Source organism: Lagopus muta, chromosome 9, assembly GCF_023343835.1.
Source record: "Lagopus muta isolate bLagMut1 chromosome 9, bLagMut1 primary, whole genome shotgun sequence".
Classification (NCBI taxonomy): domain Eukaryota; kingdom Metazoa; phylum Chordata; class Aves; order Galliformes; family Phasianidae; genus Lagopus; species Lagopus muta.
The window spans coordinates 16,724,340-16,751,332 of NC_064441.1; positions in this window are offsets into that span (position 1 = coordinate 16,724,340).

Sequence of the window (26,993 nt, forward strand, 5' to 3'; positions counted from 1 at the left end):
TGCCAATAATCTCTTGTGTCATTTAGCTTTAATTAACTCTTCTAAAAAACGAAGGAATTATCATATCGGGTCAAAACAGATTTCATCTCATGCCCTCTCTCTCCATGAATACTTTATAGGAGATTCTTCAGCAGCACACACAAAAAACCAAGATGAGCAACAGTCGGGTCTCAGGAGACTCCACTTTATAAGCTCCTCAACAGTATACGGATACACATTCTGTATCTGTAGAGATAGAAATACTGTTCTGGAGACCATGTAGCATAGTGATTGTCAAACACGTTTTAAAAATGGTTCCACCTTTTTATGAATTACCTACTGATTAATATTTCACTGTTTTACAAGCATTGCCCTGCATCGTGAATCTGAAGTCTGAAAATGAAAGATGCTCCTTTTCTTCTCTTGACTTTCTAGATATTATAACTTCACTGTAATTTGTTCCAATATGATGTTTACATAAAACAGCCATCTTGCTCTTCCTCACAGAAGCTTTCTTTTCCTTTGCATTGCCACACTATGCAACCTTTTAGGACGGTAAGGAATAGGAAAAATACCCTGTTTATTTATTCTTTTTTTACTGTCTTTGTAGTATCTTTACAATACTATTATGATGAAATTAGTGTATTTCTTCTGCCTACATACACATTAACCAAATGAGTAGTAAATTATCTCCCCGTGTATTTGAAGGATGTTAAATTACTTTGTGTTAAATTACATTATCTGGCTCCAGCTTTTATAGTTAACGTGCTTATCTAAAGAGAAACAAAAATATTAAACAAAGCTCCCTTCTTATATAGGCTTGTGCCACAAGCTTTAACACTGACAAAGTATATTTCAGGAACTTATAGACTTAAAACATCATGGTAAGTTAGGAGCCCAGCCTGCAACTGTCTTCCTGAATATAGTTGGGATAGTGATGCTAAAGTGAGGGGAAGTCCTCCTTTCACAGCATAAGTGAGCCTCATCAAGACAGGTGGTGCAAGACGGGTAGAAATCTCCAGTAAGATCTTTTCAGAATCTTGTGGACCTCTTTCCATATAAAAGTGCCCTTCCTCTGCATAGAGGGTTATCTCTGTTCTTGTCACTGCACTCTTGATTGGGCACTATCAATAGAATTATTTAAGTTCATTCTCATTTTTACAGTAGGATACTGGTGAATGTATATTACTAGTATTCATCCACCTATACAGCACAATATATGTCATCCTCACATATTGTACAGTGATATCTTGCTATCTAAACAGAAGTGCAAAAGAACCTCTGAAACGCAACCATGTGTACATGACTTCTTTGGTATCAAGATCATCCACTTGATACTATATAAATAAATCAATCACATCATCATAATAGCCAAAAGGCAGAGCTCACAGAACATTTTCTCAGCACTCTTACACTTACCTCACAGTAAAGAGTACAAAGAGTAAAAGTAAAGTATATACGAGATATATTAGAGAATCCATAGCTGATTACTGTATAGCTGTCTCTCAGTTTATGTTCATATGCAAGAGTCCATAGATGAGTCTGAATTCCTCCCCCATACACTGGCATTCATTAAAGACAACAGGCTGACTGGCCCTCCATAGGCTTGCAAGAAATTCCAAAAGAGGAGAACCTGACTGCCTGAGCATGATATTCTTTATTGAAGAACTTTTTTTAAGTGACCAACTTCCTTTATCAGGGTAATACCAGGCTGTATGCACAGTCTTCCATATGCATACATATGCAGAGAGAGATCCATTTCAGCAAGTTGTTTTAAGTCAGCATCCTTTGCCTCTATAGTCACTAGATTCAAGGAGTTGCATTTAACTGCTGATAGTCTTAGTCAGAGGCCCCCATGGAACAAAGCACTCTTGTTAGTGCAGTAAGACACAAAGGAATAACGGAACTGTGCATGGTATAACAGTTGCAATAAAGCTAGGAAAATGTCACACTAATCATTATACACAAGTAAATATACTATGGCAATGGGTTCTATTTCTTTTTAAGATAATGTGAACAACAGCTTCAAAGGAATTGCAATTCTTTGCTTGAAGGAACTGTGAGGACTGTTTTACACATGTCATAAAAAGCATCATTTTTTCATGTTTTAGTAATGTTTAAGAAACTGACTTTTATAGCACTTTGGCTATGGAAGTCACATGTCATTATTCGTAAAGAGTGTTTCGGAGAGCTGTTTATAAAAAGGCTAAGCATTGTATTACATGTGTATATTTTATGTCCCCACTTAAACACTGGAGGAGTCTTGCGGTAATAACACACAATGGGGCATTTTGGTGATACTATTCCACCTCGTTTTTTGATTCTTTATTGTTAAAAACTCACTGATGAGAGTATTTCTTTCCTCTATGGAGTTGCTTATGTTTGGTCTTGGATTTAGCAATAGTGATACAGAACTATACAATGCTCACACCATTTCAGTTTCCCTAGGATTAAGGAATCAGACAGCATTGCAACATTCCCTAACAGGGTCAGTACTTAGAAATTGTTCTTCTTTTTTTTTTTTTTCCTTTGGCTGGCACTGATTCAGTGATGCACCCTAAATGCTGCAAAACAAATAGTCTGTATTTCCAAAAACTGTGATGACCACATAAATGAGTTCAAAATTTGTGATATAATATCTTTCAAGCTGCCAGTATCAGTGCCAAAAATCTGTCTGAATTTAGGTTGCATGTCACATATTTAAGGTATAATCTACATAGCATGTGTAAACCAGAAAGCATCTATGATATCTCAATTTTTCCTTGGGGAAAGGTGCAAAAATTTTACTGTGATGAAACAAACTGCAGGTGGCCATGTGTTGAACATTATGTTTCCAGAGCCAGAAAAAGCTGAATGCACATTCCAGAATGCACTAGGAATCAATATACATATTACATTTTTTAGAGAGAACTGTTACTTTCTCATTCTCAATGGATGCATTAACTGAACCTGTGACTTTAAGTACCCCTCTGGAGAAAACATTGTTTTGTGATTTGAAAGCACTGCAGACATGGTACGTTGCTGATGTTGAGCCTGGCATTTCTTTTTATACATGGCACTGCTGTTTTATAGAAAGTGTCTTACTTTTGAAGTTCTTAACTTTCAAGCACCCTTTGTAGAAGTAGATAATGTTAAATTTTAAAGTGCACAAGTAATACAAATGGAGCTGTGGGCATAAATACTTGCATAATCTGGGTCCATTTTTATTCTTTCAATTTTACTACTCATGGTGAGATCTGCCAAATCACATTATAAGCATTTTATACAACAACAACAAAAAAAGGCACTTAAACTTCAGTATGTTAAATACTGAAGCAAGGATAAATGAAAAATGATTTCTGTGTTCTTGCACGTCTCTCTTTGATTTTCTGGTCCTATTGAGTATTCTAACAGCAGATGCTATGATTATCAAGTATTCATCAATTGGAAAAATCTCAAGCTTTGAAAAATATTATTGCTTTGATATACTAATACTGAACATCATCATCAGTAGTTCATTCTCCTAAATTGAAAATGCAGCATTATTTTATTTGAATCTCAACAAAAATTCCCACTTAAATCTAAGATATTTCACACTTGTCAAAACTTATTTTATAGAGAACTTCTAATTCTACCTGTTTATGGGTTTTTCACACATTTTTCTCATCTTTCTGTTTTAGAGTGATAATGGATTTCTGAGACAATTTAAATCCTTAAATATGCACAAAGTGAGCAGGGGGGCAGTTTAATGTGACTCATTTACATCAACTACAGTACAGAAGAACACAAATGAATCAGTCAGAGCAAAATAAGGCAAATTATTTAGTGCAAACGATGCATTCATGCCAACAGAGATAATGATAATTACACCATAACTTACAAATCATCTATGTGTGTAAGTCTTGTCACTACTCTGTGCCCCACAATTCACATTATGATTTGGTACAAGATAAAAACTCTGAATATATGAAACATATGAAGATGAATTAATTATACTATGCTCAGTCTAATATGCCATGTTTCATTCTTATAATTCAAAGTAGCCAAATATTAGATCTTTAAACATAGTCTGAAAAACATTTTGAGTTTATCCCAAACCAATTTTTTTGGCACTTAGTTTTATTTCGCTCAACTATATTCATGCACTATATGTAGGTTGCTCCAAAAATAATGCCTTCTATTTATTTCCATGGAAACAACAATGGATACAAAGAGCCCGATAACACTACGTAACACAGAATTTTCAGCTATAAAATGCCAGTTTGCAACATTTACCGCCATTAGCTATGCATTTTCATCAGCAACTAGCAAGAGCCTGCACCAGTGGAGGTGAATCACTGTTGCTGCCATCACCGCTGAAACACACCACTCACTGCCTCACTGTGCTCACATCCACTGTTTGGTCTCCATAAATGTTCATCAGGCATCACTGAATTGTCAGCAGGTGCCATTTTTTCCACACAGAGAAATTCAATAGCACACCTTAGCTTCATACATATTTCCAGGTCAGACACCATTTCATCAGACTGCCCCTCTGCTGCCATAGAATCATAGACTCATAGAATTGCAAGGTTGGAAACGACCTGCAAGATCATCTAGTCCAACCACCCTCCCATTCCCAGTACTACAAGCTACTAAACCATATCTTGTAGCTCCTCATCCAGATGCCTCTTGAACACTACCAGGGACGGCAACTCCACCACCTCCCTGGGCAGCCATTCCAGTGCCTGACCTCTGAGAGAAAAAGTTTCTCCTAATGTCCAACCTAAACCTCCTCTGGTACAACTTCTAGCAATTTCCTTGGGTCCTACTATTTGCCTGGGAGAAGAGGCCAGACCCTTTTTCATCACAACCCCACTTCAGGAAGTTGTAAAGTGCAATGAGGTCTCCCCTGAGCCTCCTCTTCTCCAGAATCTGTCACACAGCAACAAAATGTAATGAGATATTGGTGGGAAGGTTCATCCTCTACTGCCAAGCCACCAGCATCCACCTCCAATGTCATACACCAACATAATAACTTTTGAAGCACACAGTGAATTCACAGTACAGTATTAATTGCAAAGCATTAACAGTTTTCAAATAGTGATTCACAATCAGGATCAAAACAGAAAAAAAAAAATCTCTGTTGGTGGCCTTAGTCGTGTCACTGTTCACAATTCAAATCCAAATAGGGTTCAGTTTTCAGTTTCCAGCTTACCATTACAAATCAAAATGGTCTGCCCTGGAAAAATCATCTCTTGCTTCACCACAGGTTAAATAAATTCACTGTAATATTAGCAATAAATAGTTTTGTAATACATTACCCAGAGCAAACACTTTGTATGATATCCCATTCCATTAAGAGTCTTCCTGATATAATCAGCAAACAGACAACAAAGATTGATTAATCAATAAGTGGGCTTGGCCTTATTACAGCACACAAATTAGACAATTCAGGATATATTGCATTATAAGCAAGATTTCTTCTTTACAAATATTCTCCATAATTGATAGTAGTGACCTTTTGGCAATACTGAAAAACATTCTCAATTAATAGGCTATTTTTGCAAAACAGATCACAGTGGGGAGAACCATGTAGTTTGCACAGTAAGACTTGAGAGAAGAGGAGAAAAATGTTTTTTAAACCTGCTCAGCAGGAAGTAGATGAGAACTTTACTTTCTGAAGCAGTATTTGTTTAATAAAAGCACTGAAAAGACAATTTAATGTAGATACAGCATTTCAAAACACACATCACCAAATAGGTTTTAATCCATTGGCCCCTTTGTTTCCAGAATGTCTGGGAGTCACCTACAACTTGTTAATTATAATAGATACCAGATCAGAATTTCTTATGTAACAAACGCATTAAAATCAGATTCTTTGCAATGTACACTATGTATCAAAATCAACTATACAAATTTAGAAAATAAATAAGAACATGTGGCAATAATAGCACAGAATCTCACAAAGGAGCAAGCTTTTCTCTGCCCAGGGTCCTTTTCAGTGGAAGAGATACTCAGGTACTGTGTTTTAAGATGATTTTATAGCAAACTGCACATAAATTCACAACAAATCTACTAATAAGATTAATAGGCCTTCTTGCCTTAGGTATTCTGTCAAGGGAAGGTATGAAATGCAGACAAAAATGTCAAAATTATTCTGACTTTTACTACTGCATAAAGGGAAATTAGAAGGAGTCAAGGAAAAAGAAAGAAAACAAAAAGTAACATAATCAATGGTCCATATGCAAGTGAGACCTAAGCATTAGGAGTTTCCACAAGGTGATACAGGCTGAGCAAGAAATAAAATAATTCTCAAAAATGAAGTCAATGTAAGGAAGAAATGATCACCTCCTTGGAAGTTATTGTCAGCTAACCTGGGAAAGTTCAAATAAATTTGATACCAACTGAAGTGATACAGCTCAGATGTTGTCTTAGGACGTCCTAAGATGATACGTGGTCCTACACGCAACCCAGATGAACCTTGTAGTACCAAGCTAGCTGAAAAGAGATACAGATGTATCTATTTTCTCTCTAATGTTAGCAAATAAATAAGTTCAATCCACTTCAGACTGAAGGAAACAAACTCTAACCTTCCCGCTCAGCAAGACTTACATTGATGGCCTTGTGTGTAGCTATTTTTACTAGTTTACAGGCTGTAAAAATTTCAGTGTGCTCTATCCTGAAGGAAAATGTGTCTGCAAAGTATTTTTGTTCCACTCCCCCCCCCAAAGAAAAGCTAATTAGCCTTGATTCTTAGTCCTTTATTTTGTGAGATTCAAGTACACTGGTTTTGCGCTGTACCTTCTGGCTACACTGTGATCAAGTGTCACAAAAATACCATAAAGTCCAGAAGTTGCTAATTTAAGCAACTTTACTGTTTCCTGCCCACCCTCCACCACACCACTGTTTCCATCTCAGCCCAAGAATTTATAGAGCTATTTAAAAAGAAGGATTAGGATTGGCTATGATTCCATAACAAGAATTGATTGAAACCTTGCACAAGTTTTCAGGCACAGAATTTGCGTGAGCTGGCTTAAGAAAAGAAAAAAAAAAAAAAAAGAAAGGCAACATTTGTCCATTACTAATGTAATGTGAACCATTCCAGTCTGTATATTATTAGACAACAGTTCTTGCAGGGCAGTGGTAGGAGTCAAAATAATGTAATATATAGTTACAGTTACAAAATCTATTACACGCTTCTTTGTCAGCCCTTGTCACTTTTCATAGGCATATCTAAGATCCACTTGGAAACTAGACAGCAGCATGACAAGAGTATTCACAAAGAGTTTCCTTTCTCCATTCCATCCACCACAGAACTGCTGAGCAGACACTTCAAGCCAGGCTGATGCATCTGCACCATCTATCATCTAAAGCCGACATGCCAAATCCACTGTCTCTTCCCTTGCCTATGATCAGAATAAACACTAACAAGAGCCAAGATGCATTACAGCCCATAAAGCTGGCTGAAAATATTTCTAAAGACAAGGCAAAAGTGCAAAGTAGAAATTCCTACAATTTCATAATATTTCATATAGTTGCTTGTGTCTACTGCAGTATATAGGATGTACTCTAGACAAAATAACAGCAAATCCTATAATTTGGGTCAGCAGTATTATTCTCTGAGTTTGTGGATAATTGTCATTGTACACATAATCTGTGCCTCCATTTCAACTCATCAGCATCAACTCAGGTAAACTTCTTTGCAAACAATCCATGCCAACTAGCTTACAAAGAGCTTTTTAGAAGCAGAGTTGTCCACACCTTCCTCTCCCAGACACAGAAACCTAGCACCAAATGTCAAGCAATTCTAGTTATCCACTGAAATGGCATCAATTATATTCAGTTATATTTAAGGTAATTTGTACTCCTAAGCAAATCAGAAAGCATTCTGACAAATGAAGATAAATTTTGAAGACCAACAAAAATATATCTGGCTATAGCCTGTCTTCAAATTTAGCTTTCTGTACATTTTCTTGTGTTAATTACATATGTAAGATTTTGAGTCAGGAAGGCATCCTTTGACTCTACCATACAGTTTTCATTGGCACAGTCATTTGTTAAAGAGCCTGACTTATTCTCTTTCAGGTACAGAAATATAGATTGGCCTGAATTTCATCATCTTGATACTACGTATCCACAAAATGACAGTCTATTTACCTGTATACTTCTACCTTTTCATGTCACATCTTCTTTCAAGGGTGTTTCACATGCTAGGCATAGGGCAAAATTCACATATATGATAGAAAGATCCACTGACTTCAAGACACTGACTTTTATGAAGTGCTGCCAACTTATACCATGAGGAACTGGATCACTCTATCAAGAATGACCTGAAATTAAAATAAAATTTAATGTCTGATACATGAAACTAAACACATCATTTGATCAGCATGCTTGTTTTCAAAGGAAATACAGTCATTAACAGTTACTCTGTCAGATCACTCTCTGTGGTTGCCCTCTTCACTCATCATCAAGGCATCACAGAATTGCAGGGGCAGGAAGGGACCATCATCTAGTCCAATCCCCCTGCTAAAGCAGGTTCCCTAGGATATACAGGAAAGAGTCCAGATGGTTTTTGAGTACTTCTAGAGAAGGAGACTCCACAACATCTCTGGGCAGCCTGTTCCAATGTTCTGCCACCCTCAAAGTTGTCAAATTTTTCCTTATGTTTGTATGGAACTTCCCATGTTCCAGTTTGTGCCCATTGCCTTTTGTCACTAGGCACTGCTGAAAAAAGCCTGGTCCCATCCACTTGAGTACTGCCCATTAGATATTTATAAGTGTTGATAAGATTCCCCCTAGTTTTCAGTTCTCCAGACTGAGCAGTCCCAGATCTCTCAGCCTTTCTTCATAAGAGAGATTCTCTAGGCCCCTCACTATTATCTGAGCAACTAAACTGCATGACTTCTATACAAGGTCTAAATGTAAATCCTATGAAACTTTGAACATCAAACTAGTAAATAATTATTACTATTACTGGAAGTTGTGGTAAATATGCAAATGTTGCATTTTTCAGCCTCAGGGAAAAATCTTCTTACTTATTCATTTATTAATATTATTTTCTCTCTAGAGGAAATGTAACTAGATATAGTTAAAACTGAACAAAAATACATACAATATATTCATGGATTACACTTTAAATACTTCATGCCTCCTCTTCAAGACTAGTTCTAAAAAGTGTGTATACCCAGGTAATGAAAATATTTCAACATGCGCTCCCATAGTTTTCATCTATTTTTCAATAGAGCTTGTCTGATCCCAGATAGTGTAACAATTATCTGACTTTCTTTATTGGGTATGTTTCTTCAAGGTGAAAAGGCTGGAGAGTTTTTGCAAGGCCAGCATTTTGATTGCCAGCTCTTGTGCACTGTGAATGCATAGGTCACTATGCAGGTGTTTGCATTTGCAAGGACAGGAAAAACCATCACACTGACAGCTGTACAAAACTCATTCTTCACAGTTACTGGTGATCAGTTTCTCATTTTCTTTAAGGAAATGAGGACATCCTATGTGCAAATAATTGCACGATACAGACAGCGTTTGGAATCAGAGTGAAGGAAAGTCAGCTTCTGTGCTCCAAGAAGCTCATCTGATCTGCTCTGCTCTACAACCAGCATGGCAACTCCTGCAACTGGGCATCTGCTCCCTTTTTTTCTTTCTTTTTTTTTTTTTTTTTTAATGATTTTTGAAAGTCCAAACTCCAATCCAAATACAAAAAAAAGTTCATTTCGATTTTTACCTGATTGTAAACTTTTAATTCCTTTTGGCACCTCATTTGAAAAAGAACAGTGCAGTTCCTCCAATCATATAGAATTAAGAATCTCTTTAAAAGTAGGGGTTTATCCAAGATGAAATCTATCTTTTGATATTACTGACATGTATTCAGGTTATGACAACATGGTTAATTTCCCTACTGATAGATTTAAATTTTTTTTCCCATTAACATATTTCCTTCCAGAACAACTTGCCAAGGCATTAGTTTAGCTCTGACTCAAAAGGAAGAGTACCACCCACTGAAACAGCTCCTGTGGCATCCTGCCTTTTCCTTAGAGAATGTCCTCAGTCTAAGATCTGGACATCTGATGTGATTATAACCCAAGGCAAAAAGAAAAAAACATACGTTTATGTGTATACCTAACGTACATATACATACAACATATGGAAAATGTATCTTTGCCCCATGAGACCAGGGGCTATTACAGCTCTCTTTAGAAAAGAAAAAAACCACATGTAATTGATAAAACATACACTCTGTTTTTATGCTACTCCCATTCCATACTTTTAATAGAAAACCCCAGAGAAAGCAATTTGTGCTTACTAAAACCCACAGCATCTCTTGTAAAAGATAAATGCTGAATTATAAAGTGAACAGGAAAAATATAACACTAGTAGCCCACTGGAAATTATTTTTTTTCCTCCATAGGTTTTCTTTTCTGAAAACAAACAAACAAATAAAATTTTAAAAGTACAACAAGAAAACCTCTCTTCCCAAATGGTGAAAACCTTGGCAACGACCATGAAAAACACTTGTGCATAGACAGGAAGATTAGGTTTTCAATTTGATTAAAGTTTAAGCACATCTGTTAAAACTCAATGCTAATGGAAAGCCAAATTAAGATATCTGCCAACCTCTTCTGCTCCCAAAATAAAAGGATAAAAGAAATCACATCAGGTATCTTGTTTAAATGTCTAACAGCAGTTTTGTTTGGACAATTCAATACTGAAGGCAGCAACTTACTTTTTTAAATTGTTGTCAGACTAACAGGGCAAACAGGTTTCCAGCAGAAGCCACACTGCATGCAGAAATTCAGAAGAAATAATTATAAGAAATATAATAGCCTTGAAAAGCTAAGTTCTCTGTCAGTTCTAATAATCTGTTCCACAGAGCACATGAGGAGCTTTTTAAGGTGACACTGATTTTAGAAGAAAAAGGGTTTCTCACCATAAAGCAATGTAGTTTTGACTCCTTCCCTAAATATTTGTATATAATTACAATACATTCTCCTTCATTATTTGGTAGTCAGAAGTCATTCATAGTATACATAATAAATCAATAAATGAGTAGGAATGCCTTGCACTGCTAACACACTCTTTAAAAAAACAAACAAACAAACAAAAAACTATGAGAAGGATTAAAATTCTAAATACTAGGAAATAATGAAGGTATATGATTGAACTGTAGGTTATATATTGTAAAGGTGCCCCATTTAATTTCTATACTTACTGGAAGTTACTCTCAAAACACCATCTTTTTCTGAGAATACTGAGCAGACTGTAATTTCAGGTAGTACTTTTAATGGTTTACACTCCGTTGGCAATAAACAGACAGATTTGCCACTTCCTGTTCTAGTCATTTTACACATTCAGGAGGCACAATGCAGTGAAAACCAGCTTTTCTGGGCAGCAATGTCCCCCAGCCTCAGAGATGTTCAGTGTCTCTTGTTCAAGTTCTTCTTCAAATTGTTCTCCTCTGTGCAGACCCCCAAATACAATATGATCAGCATCTAAATTTAATCTTGGACCATGCTGTCTAAATGTTACAAAGACAGCCATAGAACAAAGTACCATCACGTAGTGGGGTCTTGTACTACAAGTATATATTCTCATACTCATAAAATACAAGAAAGACTGTAGATCTAATTTCCCATCAGTGGCTCAGTAACGTAAACAAACATGTTTACAGAATATTGAATATTGGGAAAATATTCAATTTTCAACAAGAACAAGTCATCACAGTAGCAAGTAGCACATATCCCAGGTCAGCTCTTGTGTGCAGTCAGGAAGAGGCACCAGGCATAGGCTAGAGGTGGTATTTCATTTAACCAACAAAGATAAAATATATTAACTACACAGCGTTAGGAGTATTAAGAAAGGGACAAAAAAAAAAAGTTAATAAATCTTTGAAATGGCTCAGGTGCTAATCCATAGATGTGCAGTGATTTTATAAGTAGAGTGCTTATAAAATTGCTCTCATTGTGTGCCCATCAAATTTTTCAGTAACCCTGACATAAGTGCTCTACAAGTTTAGATAAGGCCTAAAAAAGCCCTCAGACTTTTACTAAGCTAACTTACATATATGCCACATTACAATTTCTACACTTTATGAATGGCTTTTTTAAGAAAATTGGTTACTTTTATCAAGAAAGTTACTGCCTAATAATCACAAGTCACTATTCATAGGAGTCATGATATCTGCAGCAGCATTTAAACGAGCAGGCTACCTTGCACTTGAGGAAAGACAAATGAATTGAATGAGTGCACCTCAAGTGTAACTTCAATAAAGAACTTATCAAAAAGGTACCTCTCTCCTCTGATTGCTGCTCAAATTCAACCAGTAATTTTACTGATACAAGATAAATGGAGAAATGACATAGCTATGAATGACTGAAGAAAGACTAAAGAACTAACATCTGCAAAAAGAAATCACCTTACATGTCCTTTGCCTCATTTAGGTCCAACCTCTAGAAAACATTTTTCACGTTCTGTGGGATGGTAGGATGATGATGTGATAAATTTGGGGTTCACAATACATTTCTATCTAGGGTATATTATATACTGAGGTGTTTTGGCTCTTGGCAGAAACAAAAAAAAGTTTTCTAGGAATTTAAAATTAAGTGGTGTGAAAGACTTCTCTTGATTTCATTTAATCCTATGGGGTGATTTGATAAGCATTTATTTAATTCAGTAATAGCTTTCAGTGAAATAATACCATCTTTTAGTACCTCTATTTCCCTATCCTTAAAATAATTGTGATAACAACTTCGGAAGAATTGACTATGGCATGAAAACCTTGATCATATATTGCGATTTAGGAGAGAGATGGCTTGAGTTGAGGGCGGGAGTGTAGAGGTTCAAAAATAACTGAATTTTCCATATTTCATTATGGAACAATTTAGTAATTCTCAAGCAAGACTTTCATTTCAACTTTTGTTTTTTTATTATCATATATTTTGTAGGTAGGAGAGCAGCAGAAAAGACTTCTTTTGATTAACCTCTAACGTTTCAAAACTCTTCTGAGAAGAACTATGACACTCTCCTGCTTAATGAAAGGAATTAAAATATAATTTAGAATATTTCTGCCTCACTGAAATCTCTGAAATTTTCACCTCTAATCTAAAATGATATGTGAAGAATAAACTAAGTCTTACAAATAAGATTCCTCGTCATAGTTGCATTTAAAAAAATCATTATTTATTATTGTTATTACTATTATTGACTTTAGTTCACTACCATTTGTAAGACTGTATTTGTGGATATTACATTGAAATGCCACATTTAAATGTGTAGGTTTCAGGTTCTTGTTTTCACAGTCTTCTGAAAAAAACTCTATTTCAAATAAAATCTTAATAAAAACTGAAGCTCACTAGTTGTCTATATATCCATGCAGTTTAAATAATGATACAGAAAGAATTTAGAGGTAGAGAACAAGGAGAGAAAAAAACTGCTACAGTTGAAAAGTGATGGCAAACAAATGAAGTGAATGAGGCAGAAAGAGGTATGGTAAGTCTTTTAGACAAAGCATGAGTACAAAGAACATTCTTTCCAGAGAGACAGCAGGAGTGAATGAGAAACAGTAGGTAGGTACTAAATGGAGCTGATTACAAAATCCCATCCAGATAAAATGGATTCGATGCACACAGTATTTTTTCATTAATGTTTTCCCAGTTACTTATTCCAAGGCATTATTAAATGAAAAGAGGAACAGCAGAAGGTTCTACTTTGAACTTGACCCTGAGAAGAGAACCAACAGAAGCTGTTAAGTAAAGTTTGGTTTTATTTCTTTTTTTCATTTAAAAGTCAAGATTTCTGTCATGAATGAAAGAAAAAAAAAATGATAATGTATGAAATGCTGTTGTTTAGCTCAAAATATCTAATCAGCAGGTTTTTCAGGCATTCCCTTGCAGTGAGGCTGTCAAATTTTCCATTAAGCAATCCAGTAGCATTCACCTCTTCTCTATCCCGGTCCAGTGCCAATGGCCAATTGCTCTCTTCAGTCTATGCTTCCCTCCATATCAATTAGTAAATATTCTAGCGCATAATACAGTACATAAACTCATAGTTAATCTCCATAATCAGACTAAAGTCTCAGATATTTTTTAAGGCTCCCATTGGCTGTTTTATAAGACTCATGGTCTATCTGAAGAACCCACGTGAGTGGGTTACTTTAGTGCTGCTACCTCAACTTTTCCTAACTACGATGAGGAGTTCCTGATTTTTTGCGCTAAAATATGTTGTGAAAGGAGCACACAGCAAAGGATCTTTAGGATTTTATTAAGCTTTTCACTTGCTAAAAAAAATACATAGAGGCACAAGATGAAAACATTTTGGTCCCAAAACAGACCCAGATTTCAGCCTCCCATTACTAACAGCTAAGCCCAGGACCACACTCTCACAGTCCAGGAGCCGTATCAAAGTCTTCTTGTACTGCTTGCAGGCAATGCACAGTCCAGAAACACAGCTGTAATCACATTAAACTTCCCTGTCTTCTTCACACAACCCAGACAATAAATCTACTTCTTGATTTCCAAACCACAGTTACGTCTCTTAATTCCTATCACAGTTTCTTAGAATCTCACTCTAATTTACACCAACTCTTTCTACTGTCGAAAACAAGCAAGTGCAATAGGGACAATCCGGGAGATATAAAGGTGCTAAAAAGTAATTATAGACCCAATAGACATAAATTATCCCGAGGCAAGTAGGTCAGCACTGTGTTACTCTACCTTAAGAGTGATAAAGCTCTGGCTGATAGTCAGTGATTTTTAGCTCTTGAAGGTGTGTGTATGGAGGCCCAGGGTAAAGCTGGGAGCTAGAGGTTCCATGAAGATTACTTTAGCTCTTTATTGTATTTCAGTTTTTACACAGGTGCCTCTTGTTATGAGGGATAACCAGCCAACAAAGCCAGAAAATTTCACTGTAAGAATCACAGCTACAGGATTTCTTACTAGGTAACAGTCTGTCATCAAGAGTGCTAGCTTCACTCGCCTCATGACTTTAAATGAGAGCTGAGAATATGCAATATCTTAAAGAAGCATGCACTAACAGGACAAAAAAAAAAAAAAAAAAATAGAAAGCATCAAGCCCCAAACTTCAACTCATTTCTTTTTTCAGGAAGTAAATACTGGGGAAAAATTGGTGGATCTCAGTTATTCCATTCGGATCAAATCTTCTCAATATTTTTCATACAGTAATCAATGTAATTCATTCAAAAGCCTGAAAAAGGAGGTGTTAAAAGTCAGCAGATCATGTTCTAATAGCATGTTTAAATTCGGTTGTTTATTACATGACTTTTTAAAGTAAGAGAAATTGGAAATAACACTGATGTTTCCAGAGAATAAAAGTTATTTATAATGAACTACAATCATTATCCAATACTACCATGATCACAAGTTCAATAAGCTGTTTATTTAATCAAAGATTCCTCTAGGCATTACTGTTAAAGCTTATTAAAAAAAAAAAAAAAAAAAAAAAAAAACCACAACCTTTTTGTGGTAACACTCGTGCTAATCCAGTATTGTTGAAGTCATCTATTCGTTCTACAAATTTTAACTACATTTTCCTGCTCTTTTTTCTTGCTACAGTACCTCAGAGCACATTCACGTCCCTGCTCAACATTAAGAACTGTTGCACATCCTGTGTTCTAAAAGCATGAAAGTTATCACTGGACATTTTATCATCATCTGTAGAACTTACTGACTTGAGCAGCTATGATTAAATAAGCTATTTTCAACTGAAAATACATATATATTTCTTCTAACACCTGGCATACTTCTTTACTTAAGAAACCTTTCCCTGCAGTACTAAGGGACATTGTTTAGCAACGGAACTCAGATTAACAGTTGGACTTAAAGATCTTGAGGATGTTATTCAACCTAGATAACTATATAACTCCGAAGTTATATGTTATTCTCTTTCAGTCTTTTAATCAGGTAACTGTAGCTTGATAGCTTCAGAGTTGTTTTTTGTTAACGATATCTGGATGTTCCTTCTCATAATCTAATGAGAAATCTAGGCATTAGTTTTTTTCCAAGAATAATGAACTCATTAGAAACTCATAACTGGCAATGATAATGATAGCATCATTACCTCACTTACCACAAAGACGTTGCAGAGACATATTATTGCCACTTATAGATAAAGTCAGTTCTGCAAGAATGTCTACCCCTTGCTGGGAGTATCCACACAAATTGGGATGGAGGCTACTCCAGTAACCAAGAGTTGCTATGAAATGTATTTGAATCTAGAGTTAGAAACAAGAACTGCAGAGCAGTCACTCATACTATTATATACATGTTTATCAGTATGAGAGTTTACTACATATAGTACATACATGTGTTTTCCAACTGTATTATTTCCTGTTTGCTTTTCTCTTTACGTGCTTTAGGCAAAAACTGTCGTAAGCTAGCAAATAAAAAAGCACCGAAGATTTGCGTGCCAGATGTGCACTGGTATACCCAGGCAATCTATCTGCAGAATATGCTTCATATCTTTTATTTTACAGTGAGTGGGTGAAATAAATTACACAACACTTGGTCTGATCTCAGCAAGACTAATTTTTTTTTTGCACAATATCGACACTTCAGAGTGGACTCTTGAGTCTCCTAACGCAGGAATCACTAAAAACTCTACATTGTCTTTAATTTTTTGCCAGAATATTGTGTTAGAAAGGGAAAATTCTGTATCTAACATGCAGCTGCACCCTAAAGACCTCTAAAACACTACTAGTTTGTAATATTTCTCAGTAATCGGTTATACAATCAAGTGTTCTCCTGAAAGATAATTTGGCTAAGAGGAATCAGGTGAAAGAAGTTGCTTCACCTTCCATGTTGAAGGTCATTGACTATTGTCTGACAAGTCTGTAGTAATTAGACAAAACTGCAAAGCTTAATAAATAAAACCTTGCTTTTTCTGCTGTACACAATTTTGTCTGGCACCAACAAGGAAACAGAACTGAAATTAGGTCTCTATTCATTACAAAAATAGTCTAACAGTAATTCAGAGCTATGGACTGTCTGTTGTTTGTCAATGGTATTGAATGGTTTCTATCTTCTGTAACAAATCACTCAGCAGAGAAATAAATGGTAGTTGATTGTATGCCAATGGTATATTTAACAGTACTGTATTGTACTGAATACTGCTGGAAATGTAACAGGTCTCGATAGGGGGAAAAATATATGCTATTTTTAAAAATAAAATATTGATGTAATTGGTTTTCCCACCCACACTGCTTCATGAGTCTAGAAGAAAGATTGGTTTTAACAGTTTGTTAAAAAAGTTAGGGAGATTAGAGAAAAGGATCTTCTTGACTTTAAGGCATTTTGAACTATTTAATTAAGAACAACAACTATGACAGACCTCCTTAGAATGAAATCTCAGATTTCTTCCTACCTCCCTAACTGTTAAAAAAATAAATCAAGCAGCATCCTACAGTGCTAAAAGAAATAATTGAATAGTAATGTTCCTTCTAATGAACACACTCTGGGCAAAGAGGAGCAATCATGAAACTAAGGCTATAATCATTCCTTACTGGCAGCCAGCTTCACAGGCTGATTGGCAAGTAGGCAAAGACCAAACAATGGTGGATGGTTTGCATTTACTGCAAACTTACCCTCTGAGGGTAGAATTTTCTCCTATTGTCCTCTCTGTTTACTATTCTGCATTTGGGTCTCATTAGGTAACAAGCACACTTTCTCTTCCCTCATTTCCTTAAATCCTGCCACTCTTAATTTTTGTAAGCAGAAAAATGATAATTATTCCAAGTTCTCATCTAATTCCACGTGTACCAGCAAAGAGAACCTGAAACACTGCTTACGTTGGATCTAATAAATGGGCAAGAAAATTGGTCCCTTTTTTTTTTTTTTTTTTTTTTTTTTTTCTTATAGCAGATGACAAACACAGCTCCAAATAATGAAGAAGATTTACACCCCTTGGGGATTCCCGCTCACAAGAGGCTTCAGCAATTAAGAAGCTCGTGGATATTTTTCTTACGATTTCTCTCCATTGACCTATGTAGACATTTATTCTTAAATCAAAGGTGTCTGGTGTGGATAGATGACAGACAGGAATACATTTACTAAACTGCCACAGTACATTTAGAGTAAAAAGAACAGCAAAAATTCATTATCAGAAAGATACTGCTAATCAATATTAGGTACACACATACTGTAAAATTCTCAAGTTGAAAAATGTGATTTTTTCCTGGCATGAAAAATAAGAAAATTGATCAGGATGAAGAACAATGTTCAGTTCACATACTGAAACAGATTACAAAATTTGCATCCAGCTTGTAACTACAGTCTTTACATCTGACTCAGGTGAAGAAGAAGGTAGCACATTAATGGCTCCTCTCTTCTCGCAGTTTGAATTAATAAGATATTTAGGACTCAGGTACCTAGACAAGTGTGAGCTAGAAAACCATAATAAGATGAACAAATAATAGGCAAAAACAGCAACAAAGCCCCTTACACTTCTACTTGTTTTTTCCTTTTTCTTTTTCACATTTGAAATATTTAAACTACTTTATTTTTCTCAGGGCAGGAAGAAGAGGAGAGAAGAAATGGATTTAAATTACTTCAAACAACTAATATTAGTGCACCAATTATACAAGCAAACATTCTGCCTTGCACTTGCAAATCAAAATCTGAAAATTCAAATAACTGCTCAATCTAGATATGTGCTTTTGGCTTATACTACTAAAATACACTGAAAACACAATTATCTTCAAACTGTATGGGAATACATGCATTCACAAATTCACTCTCCCCTTTTCTTCTCTGAGTCCCTTAAAAAGATGTAAAATGAGTCAAGCTATTACAAGTAATAAACAATCATTATCTCTTTGTCACCCATTTCTACAGTAAGACTTCACTTGTCATGAAGTAGTTCAAGAAACTTTTAAGAATAGGCCTGGCCCACTGCCATTTATCTCAGGAGAATTGTGTAACACATCATACCAATAACTGTAGTGATACGAAGTTGTTTCAAAACGCACGAGTGACATAATGCAAAAAAAAATGGAAATGAGTGCAAGCTAAGACTGATTCATTATTTTTACTGAAAATATCACAAATACAGATCAGGTATCCATTTAATCTACTCATATAAGTGTATCCAAGAGATAAAAGACCTACACAACATTTTGTGGGACTTGGTATACGTGCCATGGAAGGGGTGGAAAATAGCAAGGGAGTATGTGTAAAAATGTGGATACATCTTCATCTCTTTATTTGGAATGACTAAAAATCATGAAAGCTAAATTACATTTTCATTTACTTTCAGATAGTTATATGGCCAAATCATTCCTATGCTTTATTAGTGGATAAATTTTTTTAACCTTCGAGAGAATTATTACTGTCAACATTACTTTTAGATTCAGTGTGAGTCATTTGGATGCCAACAACATAATTAGAATAGACTTAATACAACAACAACTTACATAGTGTTTCATTATCTTTCAATAGTCTTCCTTCTCTTAAACAAGAAGCTCCTAATAGTAACATGAAAATGGAGCATGCTGAGTGAAATCAGTGCAGGGCTTTGCAGATGAGCTGTGGATTCACAAAGAAACGCTTGAGTTTATAAACTGCAGAATGGAGAATCAATTTTGCTGCATGGAGAATACTTAATTACAGTAACATTTATGCCAAGAAAATGACATTCTGAAAACTGCATGAAAAACTGACACTGATGTCCCACTGTGAGACTTTTTTTCTTCCCATAAATACCCTGCAGGGCCTAGCTATTTATCGCCTGTGATACTATGAAGGGAGGAGAATACTGAAGGCTCGTGAGGGTATGATGTAGTCTGTGTTCATTGAGAAGAAGAATGGATGAATGGTACTTTTAAAGTTGCTCAGAATCAGCAAAAAAAGGCCTGCAGCACTTACCAAACTTAAATATATCCTTTTACAGATATCTATCCTTCAGCTAAACGAACAACGAAAAGATGATGAGAGGATGAGGCACAGAGTACAAGGAGAATTCAAGCTGTTTTATAAACCTTATCAAAAGTAACAATATTTGAATTTCACATTCATATGGAAGGTAGTTATAAAGGCATGTTCATTCCTCTGAGGTGATATAAGGTATGAATAGCTGTTAACAAAAAATTAAAAATTAATGCAAATCCATGGTTAAAACTCAGCCTGCCTTCCTGAAGATACAAACATCCCTTATAGTATGATGATGGAAGTGTACACTGGCATTGTAGGCAAGCAAGCTAGTATATAGGTAAGTATGGCATGTAAGTAAAGGGAAAATATGATCGGCCTGAGAGATTTAAGAAAGCAGTTAATAAAAATCCAATGAATTGTCCTTATTTTTTAAATGAAAACAAATACAGTACTCATTGTAATCATTTTTTATATTTCTTCTTTAAAGGAAAACTCATTGAGGAAGACCAAATTTCATGCTTCTTAGCAGGCTGAAGTTGGCCAGTGATGAAAGCTACAGAATTCATTGCTTCAATTAGGAAGCAATATGTTAAGAGGCAAACTCACCGCAACAAATGATTTCTAATACAGCTTTGCTTGTTGAATAACTTTGAGATCATACTTCAAAGGGGAATTGAAATAAAATATCAGATAGAATTGAAATATAACATTGAAAATGCAGAAGTACTTAGATCTGCAGATCTCTAGCCCATTTTAAATAATACTCCCACAAAGAATGCTGATGTCAATGTACACTAACATCAGTATAATGTAAAGACAAAGAATGCTTGCTCCTCATCCCTGCCATTGGGACAACACCACTGTTGATCTACATATTAGATGCTCTTCAAGAAGAAAGAACAGGTTCTGCTGTGGATACAGACTGCGTCTTTGGAAAGTTTTGCATAGGAAGGCACTGATGTATGGATTGCCACTGCATGCTACCTCACTATAAAACAGAAACAATAAAAGAGTCTTCATTTACATGGCACAATGTAACTGGAGAAGTTCTAAGATTGAAAGAACTCTTACATTATTCAGAAAGAAGCAAAATTTGAGAAAGATGAATCCAGAATTTTCTTTGATAGGAATTATTCCTTTTTTTCCCCCTTTAGCTTTCCATGCTGAAAGCATTATTAGAATTTCATTACAATCCCTGTTATTTAATCCATTATGTTGGTAGGGAGGTTGAATTTACTACAAAATGAGAATTAAAAGGAATTTTAAAAAGCTGTAGAAGGAACCACAACAATGAAATACTACAGAGCTCTTTATGAGAGCCTGAATTTAAAGAAATCATTGATGAAAACATTTTAGATTGCTGCTAATTAATCAAATTGATACATACAGTCTCAAAAAAACACCTGACAGCTAATGTACTTCTCAATAAGCCAGTTCCAAAGGTTCTTGAAATTAAAGGAAATACTCAAATTGACTTTGATTATGTCACACAAATGTGATCTTCATAAGAGTGTCCAGTAAAGGGTAAAAGGATCTGTATGACAGCAATCGTATTATTATAATTACAATATTATTGCATGTTTTTAATGACTCATCTATTATTTTTAAGATGCCAAGTATTTGCTGAGTAGCCTATACTTTTAAGAGAACCATTTGTAAGGCACAATCCAGAGCTAATGAAAGCCTTTATACAGATTTTAATAACTGATTCCAATGGACTAATTTCAGCAGAGGATGTCAAGCACGATTAACAGTAACAGTTGGGTTTCTTTTCGAAGCAAATTTGATTTTTTATTTTGTTGCATTTTCTTAAGGATATTTTATTTTGCAGGAAAAAAAAAAAGAGTGCTTTCTTTAAGGGACTCTGTTGTTGCTTTCCCTACTTTTCCTGAAAGCAGTCTCATGAAATAGATGTTGTTATACTTCAATCATCCCAACAAGAAAAGAACTGCCAGTGAAGTGGAAGTTATTCATATCCTTTTATTTATCATCTTCTTTATTCATCTTCCCTTTCACTCTGCCCTCCTTCTTCCTAATTATGTACATGCACTTTTCCTTTCCTTTTCTGTAAAGTAATGTTTCCCAGCAGAAAGTCACAATCCTTCATTAACGTACAGAGAACTGTATATTACCATTTCTTCATCTGACAACAAATTTAGAAGCTTTATAGAATAGTGAATAAAATTTCAACCAGCAAAACCAATTCAGCATGTAGTATCATTCCACTGAAGAATTCCACGTCTACATATTTGTGAAAGTTATCAGCTTGTATTTTGAGGTGGTTGAAAAACAAAGCAAAAAGAACAAAACACACAGTAAATCATTACCAGTCTTGGCAGTCATCTGTGGTCAATGGCTCTCTGAGGAATTACAAAGGATCTAACACTGACAGGATTGCAGGAAGAAAACGCTTACCTCTGCTCCATAAGCAGCATAGTCTGCTACTGGCATTTCTGTAAGATGAATGCTGGATAAAGCACTAAAACGATATACAGTGATTTAAAATATGAATAAGTAGATCATTTCTGTTGTGCAGTAGGGTTTTCAGTAAGAGAATATTACAAACCTAAATATCTACAGTTTTCTGTTTAACTAAGGCTCAGCACCATGCAGAATATCTTCACAGCCTCTGAAAACAACAGGTAGAGAACTACAACATGTTTAGACAACACTAATGTGTCTGAAAATTGAGAAAATGAAAGTAATTCTAAATCTCAGAGTAGAAGCAGTTAACATGGAACACTGAATCAACAACAAAATTTTGACTTAATATTTCGGACTTCTAACATTTCAATTCATTAGTTTCAGGTAGTTTTGTATAACCATAGATATCTTTTATAAGTGTCAGCCACACAGAAAGGTTTTCAGAATGATGGGGGAAGAGCATTTTTGATAATCAGCATCCTCCACAATGACCCAAGACAATGGATTACTTCATTTACATATACAGTCAATGACTGCACAACTGCCTGCTTCCTTTGTACGTTTGCACTGTTAGCAGTGGTTAACTGAAATTAAGCTGTCATAGGCTTAACATAAAATGTCATCTGAAATGAAAAAGAAACATGCTGTTTTACACCAGAATGCAAAGCTAGAAACAGAGTAGTGGTCACCTGGTATTATTTGCCTAACACAAGAACCAAAACTTTACTAATTTATTTTTTTTCCCCAAGGCTGACATTTTCCTATTCCATTGCTCTTTTTATGGGGAAGGTTTTTCAAAGCTTATCACTAGAAAACAATTTGAATTAAACCCATAATTCAATAACTTGCTGTATGCTTACATTCTCTTCCTAAGTACTTCATAGTTACCCCAAGTACTTCAAGATATATTTTAATATAGCTTGTGTAGCCAGGTGCTGCCTACTCCTGGCCGTGTGTTGTGAAGAGTAGCAAGCAAGCTGACTCCCGAAGGCTATCTCTACCCAGAAGGTCAAATCAAAGTTGATTTGACATACCTGGTGACATTCCAATACTAAAGTGTCACTCTCCCCCTTTTTTCTTCTTTTTTTATTCTTTTCTTTTGTTCCCTCCCCCAGAAAATGTGATATGTTAGCAGTCTGTCACTGTCTGGCACACTACCTTCTTCCACGTAAGTCAAATGCACACTAAGCACATCTGCACAAACTGCTGACGGGACAGGCAAGTCGCTATCCCAAGAATAGATACAGCCTATTGCAATGGCTTTACAGAAGTTGGCTTATTAAAAAAAAAAAAAAAAAAAAAAGTTTTTGCCTCTATTACTCAACTGTTCTATTACCAAAACATAGAAGAACAATTCACTAGTAGAATAGGTTTCTCTAGGGCAAAGGGAAGCACAGCACCTCTGAGAGCAGTCTATCTGAATGTTGTTACATATCCAAATAGCAGTAAACAACAACAGCAGACCTGAATTTTGCTGCACAGACTTGCATCTTAATTTATCTCACATCACTCCAGTACCACCTTCTCCCACAGAATTTTTTGCCTCATGAATTAGGAGATTTTGGACACTACATGTCAATATCATGAGAGCAGCGAAAGCCCTTTCTGCTTAATGACAGAGACACTTGAAAAGTTAAATTTTAAAGAAAACCAAACTATACTGATGTTAGCCTTGGGAAAACAATAAGTGTTTCAGGAAAATTATATACAAGTGCAAGAATTTTCTTCTGCACTCAAATGACCTCAAAATAAAATAAAAGAAGAAAGCACACACTTTCATAATAAAAGTTTGTACCGAAGGGGTTGGAGGTGTCATTTTCTGTCATGCAAAGTGCTGGCCTTTAGCCTCATTCCCTGTGATATAGGCCACTAAAATTCTGTGTCAGAATGGAATTATGTTTTACTGAAATTATGGAGGGGGTTTTGTTTGCATATTTCTATAGTACTAGTTTATCACATTCCATCCTTACTTCTTTACTTCATTTTATTATTTCTCTTTGGCTGTTTCTTTCATGCATATTTTTTTAAGAATACTTCTTCACTGTGCATGCTTCTTTTGTTCTCACAACTGCTCTTTTATTCCATGACTTGCAGAGCTCAATGCAATCAAGACAGCTAAATCAACATTACCAACCTCCTCTAATTCTTTTGGCACAGTAACAATAATTTTGAATTTGTATGTCCTACACAGATTTAGGCTTTTTTCTTTTTTATTATGGAAGGTCACTTCAAAGTCATCTGGAAATTACTGAACTGTTTATTGATCTCCTAATTATTCTGTGCTTGCAATTCTTCAGCTGTCTCTCTTAGTGTTATTTTCTTATATTAGCTGAGAGATTGAATAAATAAAACAATATTTATTAAAAAAGCAATATTTTGTGAAAGGGAATAAAGACGAGGATAGTTAATTCCACTGAACTCTGAGGATGGAAATATAAATAAACACTGGAACTGAATTTTGATCTGCATGATAATGTTTTCCTTAAAAGAAAGAAAGGAAGAAATAGCAAAGTTTAATTTTGAGTAATTTGTCCGCAAAAGTTGTGCTTATATTGTGGGAATCTGAGGGTTTTTGCCGCCTATATTTTGCAAAAGCATTCTAGAACTTTGTTTTTGCATATAATCCTTATTCTCTGCAAAGTGCTCCCGAGAAAGAATTTAGAATTAGCAGGAAGAAAGAAAAATATTTCCTGTATGAAATATTTGAACTGTATTTACAGCAGTGGTTAATCCCTTGTTATTCATCATTACGGGTATTTCTACTCTGTTACAATTAAATACATTCAACTAACTGAATGACACTCAAGGTAGCTGTTATTTTAAAGATGCAATGAGTAATCTCACAAGCCAAAGTATAAAATAATGTCACTGACTTCATTGTGATCTCTAGCTAGCAGCTAGCTATATATTTTTGCAGTCTTAGCAATCAATAAAAGTAATCCAGTTCTTCATATTCTTCTACAGGACAGAACACACCTTTCTTGCCCACATGAGCTGTTTTGTCTCATAAAAGACAGACAATATGGTGCTTTATATTTAGCAACTATAGTTCATTCCTAGGTTTTACTTCATTTTTGCAGAGGCTATTCAACACAAAACTCACCACAGGACACCTAAAATTGCACCGAGAGCTTACCTCATAGAAGTGTAATCAAGAATCAAGAGGGACCTAAGCAACTCACAGTCCATTTTCCCCGCATCAGCATAACAAACTGGACACTCTCCCTTCTTAGCATCTTCATATATTTAGTAAATGTAACCCATCTCTCTCTATTTTGTCCACATCTTTGTGGACAACTGTAAATTTAATTGTAAAATTAAAGAATGATGTTGAAATGCAGAATAGCTACTGTAGAAATTAATTTCTGCTTCCCTTTTTAACAGTGATAAATTATAGTTTTCTAAGCAACTTTTCATGACCCCATACTGGTTTAATCTTTGTGATTTACCAAACTTGTTTTGATGTCATAATCCCTTTGTGGTCACAAATGTTTGGTCCCATTATTTGTTTCTGTATTTCTCTAAGAACAAGATTTAATTAACCAGCCCTGTCTTTAACAAGACAGGCAACATATTTGTGCTTTTTCACTCCCTCAGCATCTGCTTATGGCTCTCCAACTTCATTAGCTAGTACTTTAAAATTCCTCAGGTCAAGTTCACCTGGCCCAATCAACTTGTAAACAATGGTCACATTAGTGCTTTTTCATGGTTTGAAGGTGGTATCTTGACCAGTATTTGCTACTGTTACCACTTGACCACAAATGAACAATTTACCCATGTAAATCAGTCCTGTAATTCCTCAAAATTCTCCTGCTCTACCTGGTAGCAGGTTAACCGTTTTTTTGGTCTTCCCTTGCTATCATAGGAACTATAAACCATTTCACATCTTCTGATAAACAATCTAAATTTTAGGCTTAAGACCTGCTTCTGTCTGAGCTATGCATCTGTTTTTGATCTTCAGTACCAAGTCATGTATCCTTTAATTTAGGGACAGTGAAAACTAAGTTGTTAATTTGATTTGGCATAACACTTCCTATTCCCCACCCACAACAGAATGATTCGCATTCACATTCTCAGTTGCATTTCCTTAAGGACTTTGTGTTGAGTTTACTTAAAATTCTTCTCTACATTTCTTAGGTTTTATAATTCCTTTTTCTTAACCTCAAGAACAATGCCATTTATGGTCACTTACAGAGCAAACTTCCACATAAACTTTTTTAGTTTAAATTGGTTATACATTGATAGGCAGTTTTCACAAAAAGTCAGAGGGAAAAAATATATACTTGAAAGATAGGATCTTTAGGGATCCAAGAAAGCTGCAAAGAACTTTATTTCGGACAAACAAAATGATCAGATATAGATGTTAAAGGCTCTGATGTATAAGGCAGAAGGAACTCCACTAATATCAAGTATCTAATAAAACTATGCAATAAAATTCCTTATATTTTTTCTTTCCCACAACACAGTTTAAGGAAAACAACCTATGAAAAAAAATTGCTATTACCTTGTATTTTTATTTGGTAGCCATTTCTACACACTATGATATTAAAAAGTGACAATCTGAAGGGTGCTACCATACTATGTAGAATGGTGTGTTTATTTATTATTATTTTTTATTTTTCCAGCCCCACGAGAAGAACTTGGTCTTCACACATTTGCTTTGGGGTTAGGGAACACTTGCTGAACTCCCCGAAGAGTACCATTTACATCCTGATCAAACAAAACTATTCTGTTTTT